Source organism: Gymnoscopelus braueri (assembly GCF_963280865.1).
Source record: "Gymnoscopelus braueri genome assembly, chromosome: 3".
NCBI lineage: Eukaryota > Metazoa > Chordata > Actinopteri > Myctophiformes > Myctophidae > Gymnoscopelus > Gymnoscopelus braueri.
The window spans coordinates 19,263,784-19,270,392 of record NC_137612.1 but is presented as its reverse complement, the minus strand read 5'-3'; the positions used below and the strand labels follow the sequence as shown (position 1 = coordinate 19,270,392).

General features: G+C 41.4%; 1 protein-coding gene across 2 annotated transcripts in view; it reads left to right on the top strand.

The window, feature by feature from the left end:
- The first annotated feature begins 2,451 nt into the window (after window positions 1-2,451).
- cntn3b (contactin 3b) overlaps window positions 2,452-6,609 on the top strand; it is an 82,896-nt gene continuing 78,738 nt past the window's right edge. For both annotated transcript variants that reach the window (XM_080424394.1, XM_080424393.1), the window contains exon 1: window positions 2,452-2,536. The gene's annotated coding sequence lies outside the window, so the exon portion shown is untranslated. The remainder of the gene's footprint in view (window positions 2,537-6,609) is intronic.

The following is a 6,609-nucleotide window of genomic DNA, read 5'->3' as shown; positions in this document are numbered from 1 at the left end:
TTGTTGTATTTGTCCAGTATAGGCTATACTTTGGATAAGCAGCATTAAGGCGTTGCAACTGTGCCTAAATAGCCTAATCGAGTCAGTCTGATGGGCTCAATCAGTAAATATTTGTAAATAATCAGTAAATATTTGCCTACTAAGAGCTACAAAAAGGTAAATTAATCAAAACACTTGTCCATACTTCAGTTGCATCCGGAAAACTGTCTTTAAAGACCTGATGCCAATTAGCTCATGGCGTTATGCTTCCCAGTATTGTGAGCGTTGACAGCAGCCTGCACTATACGAAGGCGTCGTTCCTTTAGAGTGTTTTAGACTAGGGCCAGCTTGCCTTGCAGGCATTCAATTCAAAGCCTTAAGATGATGTAAAGGTTTGTTCGTGCGTTTCTTGCTATTTGGGTAACAAGTCTATAGGAGCTCATTAGCTCTGGTCCAGAGAGTTAGGAGCTCATTGGCCCATACACATACTGTAGCATTGCTCGAGAAGTGCACAGGGTCAGCTTTTGTTATTAAACAAAACGCAGATCTCCTCCGTTTACTTTAATAGATTTTATCAGCAAAGCCCTGGGTTGGTGGCGCATTACTAATGCGCAGTGGTGGAAAGTAACTAAGTACATTTACTTAAGTAGCCTGTAGCCTATACTTGAACAATTTTGAGGTATTTTCACTTTACTGGAGAATTTCCAATTTTCTATACTTTTACTTCTACTCTACATCTCAAAGGCAAATATTGTACTTTTACTCCACTACAATTATTTGAAAACTTTAGTTTGTCCATTTTGATTATTATTCCCAAATTTGGCGGCCGCGGATACAGGTCGCTCCAATGAACTGCAGCAGCCAATAAGGTATCTAGGCTTTCATATCTATGCTTCAAACAAGCATGATAGCACACCTAGCCCTGGGCCTGGCCGCTGCAGTTCATTGGAGCGACCTGTATCCGCGGCCGCCAAATTTGGGAATAATAATATATTATGATATTAATACCTATTACATTAATATATCACTCTGCACCTGATTAATCATTAGACCATATATGGCACAGCTGTGCTGTTACATTGGGGGGGGGGGGAACCAAAACACAACAGCAGCCTGCATGCAAGCAAGACCCATCAGAGAACAAAAATGTTGTTTATTTTGATTTAATTGGTGGACTTACTTTTGATGAATGCATCGCCATCCCGACAGTTATTTTGGCCACGTCGTACGACGTAGGCTACTGAGCATAATTGGAATTCCTCCCATTGCACCGGCATTGACAGCTCAGCTGTGTTGATTGGTGAGACGGTGCCTTGGTGACAGGGCCAGGCTGCTGCTACTTTGAATCAACAGGGACTATTTAATGTCTCAGTCAAATGAACTCTTCTATTTACAGGGAAACAGAGATAAGAATTGCCCCACAATATGAATACATATGGATGTGTTTTGTTTTGTTGGTAACTGTTGTATAATCGCAATATCGCTCGAGGGTGTGCTTTTGATGCTTGCTGGAACGAGGCGAAGCACACCCTCTCTCGTGTAATATTGCTTAATTAACCTTCAGCCCTATTTGAACTTTGACTATTTGAAAATAGCAGATCCACTAAGCTCACTATAAAATGTGAGCTATTGTCTTAATATTTATTTTGGAAATTTTAGACATGTTGTGAAACGGGACATTCTGCATAATGAGTAGCCTACTTAATACTTTTGGTACTTTAAGTACATTTCGACGCCAATACTTTGGTACTTTTACTCAAGTAAATGTAGAATTCCGGACTTTTACTTGTAAACAGAGTGTTTCTACAGTAGGCTATTGATACTTTTACTTAAAAGTATCTATACTGTGAGTCATTTTTCCACCACCGGCCCCTGGGTGGGTTGGTGGCGCATTACTAATGCGCGCGGGTGTTTTCACGTGCCACCAGTAGGCGCTTCATTCTGCCTCTGTCTGCACAACGACTGGATGGACTGGACTGGAGCACATGAGGGATGCGCACCATCTCAGCTCAGATGCACCCCGGCTTCCCTCCTGTGTGGAGCGTAACAACATACAGCGGCTAGAAGAAGTCGAGGAACAATCCGGCTTAGTAAAGGCATAGTGTAGCCTATATATATATACAGCGATTCAGTGGAGCCCAGCATCCCGACCTAGCCATCTCATTGATCGGATGATTCGGGGAATGATTGCAAAACGCACCATCCTTGCCGAGAGACGGACTCGTACGGTGGTGTAGAGGCTGAGCGCGCGCACACACACATGCACACGCACGCACACGCACGCACGCACACACACACACACACACACACACACACACACACACACACACACACACACACACACACACACACACAGTACAGCACATACTGGAGCAGTGAGCTGGTGAGCAACCGCCTAATTGGCTTCTGAGGGATCAAGACTTGATAGGAAATGCTCTCCAGCCACTAGTACATTCTTACATCTCGGACAGTCACGTACAGGCTACAGTCCTTATGGATATTGGAATTAATTTTCATCCTATTTGATGAAGAGGAATAAAACTGCACCACAGAACAAGTAAGTGTGTTGCTCCTCTCCAAGCTTATTCGATTGCAAACAGGACTTGCAGTAATAATTAACCACGGTGCTGCTAGTGCTATACGCAGTCCTCTTCTCCAGGATCTTTGATTTAGGACTGTCGGCTGCTTTTTTTTGCCACCCCTCGATCGTCCTCAGATTTGTAGTGAAATGTGTTAGAACTTGTTTAAAGTATTTCATAACGTCTATATTGAATGGAAAACGAAATAATTATGCAAAATGCAAATGTAGGCTAGTCTTTATTTGCCCAGTTATAGGGTTTGCTTTAATTGAGAAATACATTGCTCCCCTAATAATCTGTGAAAAGCCATCATTAATTATTTAGCAGATAGATAGTGTGTGCCTGCTGGAATTGTTGTATGAGACAACTGGGATTTCTACTGTTGGGGCTCATTTTCTCCAAATAGGACCCAGGTCCATATGGTGCTGCTGCTCCATTCAGATCAGTCACACAGATGAGCAGCATCAGAATTGTCTGTCTCTAGATAGACTTGCTAACTGCTGCCTTGGTTCATTTCTTTGCCATTCTGTTTCAGTGTATAGGCTGCTTGTACTTGATGATTACAACCCCAAAGGTCTCTTTCAAGTCATTATTCTAACAAATCATACAATTATTTGAGGGATTTTTTAATAAAGTGCTTGCCTTTGATAAAACTGAGGAAATTATTTTACCAATTCACCCTGACCCTCCCTGTGTTTTCTGGAAAGCAGTAATAGACTGTTCTCCACAAGTAGCCCATTTTCTTTTTCTTTTTCTTCTACTTTATGTTGTTTGCTTGGCCTCTAAAAACAGATAACCAACAGGAGCACACAAAAAAACAACCAAACACACAGCCTGCTGTATCTTCAAAGTATGTTAGTATTCAGTGGGGATTGTGATTCTCCTCTGTTCTATTCATGTTTATTTATAGGTTCTTTACACATTATTTGGAGACTAACAAGCACAGCCAAATGAGAGGTGAGAGCATCTTAGAATACATATGCTGAATTATTCTCTAATAATAATGCAGCCATATCAGGCGTGTCAGTACAAAGGACTAGTTTCACTTCATCTTTCGATCCTCTTAATGGCTTTGGAAGCCCTTTAGCGATGGAATCACAGGGTAACAGTTGCATAGAGCAGGCATTGTGTGGGAAATGTGTGGTCAGAAACACTGTACTGTAATGACTAATGTATTCCTTGTTGTACGACTAAGTATAAATTGGCTAGAAATGTGTGTGTGGGGGGGGTTGCAGATTGTAGGACACATACTGTAGGCCCACAGCACTACACACACACACACACACACACACACACACACACACACACACACACACACACACACACACACACACACACACACGCACACAGTCACACACACAGTCCAGTTTGTGTCTCCAAAATATTCCTCTGTTCATCCTTGACCTTCCACAGTCATGTGTTTGCAGCGGTAGCCTATCTCTAGTGGATCTGGGGATATGCCCTTCATTGATGATGGGGTCCACTGTACTTCTTCCTCTTTCTTTAAGTGCACTTACACTCTGATGGCCTGTGTTAGGCAGCAGCCTTGCTTTAACATCACAGGGAATCACTGTGGGCTGTAATCCAGGAATTTAGTGATTTCTCACATCTGTAAACTGTGTGTAAAAGTGTCCTGCCCAGATGTGTATTTTGTCGCGTTAAACACATTTATATGAATACAAAAGGTTGATAGTTACTGTAGCTATGACTAAAGTTGAGGCTAAGACTTTTTTAAAGCACTGTAATGTTTTTATGTGAAAAATACAATATAGACCATGACACCGTGATGTAAATCTTGTTTTATTATTATTATTATTATTATTATTATTATTATTATTCGAGTGACAGATTTAAGAAGCCACACATTTATTTGTGTCTATGCCACTCAGTTAGTCACCATTATGTTGTCCTCTACAACAACTATCTGCAGATTCTGCACTGTACAGTCTGGAGTGTTCATTTAACTCTGAGAGGGTAACAAGCATGAATATATTATAATTGAAGCCCACGGCGCGGTGGTGTGGCTATTCAGCCACTCGCTTCTCTCATGCCTAACAACGCCTATGTGTGTACCTAAAACGTAGATTTGTGCAGGCGGCGTTGCAGTTCATCCATGAGTGTCCTGAATTTGGCATCGTATGCCCACGGCGGGGCTTTGAGGAAAATGGACCCATGCAGTATGTGGCCTTATCACAGTTGGTCGCCTAATCATCAAGTTATTCATTTTTGCACAATTGACATACCAGTCACACATTTTAAGTGGTTACTTTTACATGACATGTCTGCCCTCCCAAGTTGCGTCTTGAAATGTTTGACACATTTAATTGAATTGCCAAAATTAGGAATAGCTCTTAAGTAAAAGCTGCTGGGCGGATGTGGGCGTTCACATTGAATGCGTTGCTATTTGAAATCGTAATGCTTTCTGTTAGCACAGGCATCCTTTTATTACCTTGGTGATGGTCATAGTGTAATCAATGTAAAAAATGTACTAACTACATCATCGAATCGATTCCTTCCTTTTGACATGTACTGTATCTCCTAGCCTAATACACCTAAGCTGTGGTATTGAAATGTTAAGCCTTATTTTTTGATTTGTTAATCACTTACAGTAAATGATTTTTCATTCTCTGTGGTAAATGATTTTTCATTCTATGTAAAATGGACTGTGAGTCCTTAGAGAGACTACATCGGGAGGCAGCGGTGCAGCTGATGGCAGATTCATTGGTTCATTGGTTCAATCACAGACCAGCTATGTATTCAGGCCGTGTCATTCTCAGCTGATGGATCCTTCTTTCCCGGGTTGTCTGCTGACCTCTATAATGGAGATGGCACAAAATCGTTGTTGAAAGAAAAACAACTATGAGCAGCAGTTTGTACAGTGAATGAATACCATTTTAGCAGCATACTTGATGGCATGCTTTGGGAGTGCTACAGAATTTCCTTCATCGCTTGTTGTAATTGGTTTGTCCAGCCGCTCGGCGTAGCTTGTACCCTGGATGTGATCTGAATACAGACCACGCGTACACACTCTCTCACATGTTATGATGGAACCCTTCTCCTTTTGCTCCTTCCCGTTATTAGATTCTTTGCAATTACGGTGCCCCTCGGGGGGAAATGGATGCCTTTAACCACCTCTCCTATCAATTATGTGCCAAACAACAGCCCCTCTAACCAAGAAGGCATCTAATTTTCTCTGGAATACTTTTAGCCAATGACTTCCATTAGGCTTAGCTACTGTGGAGGTGAGACCATAATGCCTCATTATGTTTGGCAGACCAATCTTGTTTTCATCACTTCGGTTCAGATGGCCAACATAATGATACCCTATCATTATATATGGGGTGGCTCTGGCTCAGGTGGCAGAGTGAATGTCTTGAAAGTTTCCCCTGGTCGATCCCCCGACTTCCTGGCTTTGTGTCCTTCATCCATTAAGACCGGGAACGCATGCTGTGTCATTTTAGATTGTATCCAGGTACTTTGGCTATTAAAAAATAGCAGATATACAAGCTCATAGCGCCAAGTGCCGCGCTATGAGCTTGTAGATCAGCTTGTGTGTTTTACTCATTTTTGAATATATATATTTTTTAAAGCGAACATTATTTTGTAACTGAAATATTTGCTTTTGAGGTCCCTGGAACAAAATAATATGCGGGTCGGATACTGTTAGGATTTAGAAAACATTTTTTAGATATGTATTTCTCGTATTTCCCGTATGTATCATCTCAAAATATTTTGTTCCAGGGACCTCGCTTTAAAAATATATTTATTCAAAGATTTGCAAAAACGTTCCAAGATTTTTCAAAAATAGCAGATATACAAGCTCATAGCGCGGCACCATAGCCAAAGAAATGTAAAATGACACAGAGGTGTTCCCGGATTTGAATGGGTTAATAAGAAAGACACTGAGCCCCCCCCCCTGCATGATGCCTTGCATGGTTGCATGTGAATATGTGAATGTAATGCGCGTTGTAAAGTGCATTGTGCATGGGCTATTCAAATACACCATTTATTTACCATTCTATTCTCATCACCACAACATGTCCAAGTACTT